This window comes from Budorcas taxicolor, chromosome 3, assembly GCF_023091745.1.
Source record: "Budorcas taxicolor isolate Tak-1 chromosome 3, Takin1.1, whole genome shotgun sequence".
Lineage (NCBI taxonomy): Eukaryota > Metazoa > Chordata > Mammalia > Artiodactyla > Bovidae > Budorcas > Budorcas taxicolor.
The window spans coordinates 84,074,305-84,075,066 of NC_068912.1; the positions used below are offsets into that span (position 1 = coordinate 84,074,305).

Here is a 762-nt window from a genome sequence, read left to right on the forward strand (position 1 = left end):
AGAAGCAAGGGTCAGTGTTTCACACATCAGCCAAAAGTGAAGTTGCTCAGTTGCGTCTGTTGCAACCCCATCGACTGTAGCCTACCAGGCTCCTCTGTCCATGGGGTTTTCCAGGCAAGAGTATTGGAGTGGGTTGCCATTCCCTTCTGCAGGAGGTCTTCCCGACCCAGGGACTGAACCCAGGTCTCCCACACTGTAGGCAGATTCTTTACCGTCTGAGCCACCAGGGAAGTAGGGGGTTCCATAGTGTAATTGTGAGCACTCTGGACTCTGAATCCAGTGATCCGAGTTCAAATCTCAGTGGGACCTTTCTTCCTAGTTAGAAGAACACTTTAGAGGCTTCCCTGGCAGCTCAGACGGTAAAGCATCTGCCTGCAATGCAGGAGACCCGGGTTCGATCCCTTGGTGGGGAAGATCCCCTGGAAAAGGAAATGGCAACCCACTCCAGTACTCTTGCCTGGAAAATGCCATGGACAGAGAAGCCTCGTAGGCTACAGTCCATGGGGTGGCAAGAGTCGGACACGACTGAGAGACTTCACTTCACTTCACTTTGTCTCCATACTTCCTCTTTGGAGGTATTCAAAGCATGAGGCCATGGAGACGGGCTATGGACAATTTGGACATTTGCTGAGAGAATTATAAGTTAAATATAAGTTAAATAAGCAGGGTGACAATATACAGCCTTGACAGACTCCTTTTCCTATTTGGATCCAGTCTGTTGTTCCATGTCCAGTTCTAACTGTTGCTTCCTGACCTGCATAT

General features: G+C 49.3%; 1 non-coding gene across 1 annotated transcript; it reads left to right on the top strand.

Moving 5' to 3' along the window:
• The first annotated feature begins 237 nt into the window (after window positions 1-237).
• On the top strand, window positions 238-309 carry TRNAQ-CUG (transfer RNA glutamine (anticodon CUG)). The gene has a single exon. It is a non-coding gene; the product is annotated as a tRNA-Gln (tRNA).
• The last annotated feature ends 453 nt before the right edge of the window (window positions 310-762 follow it).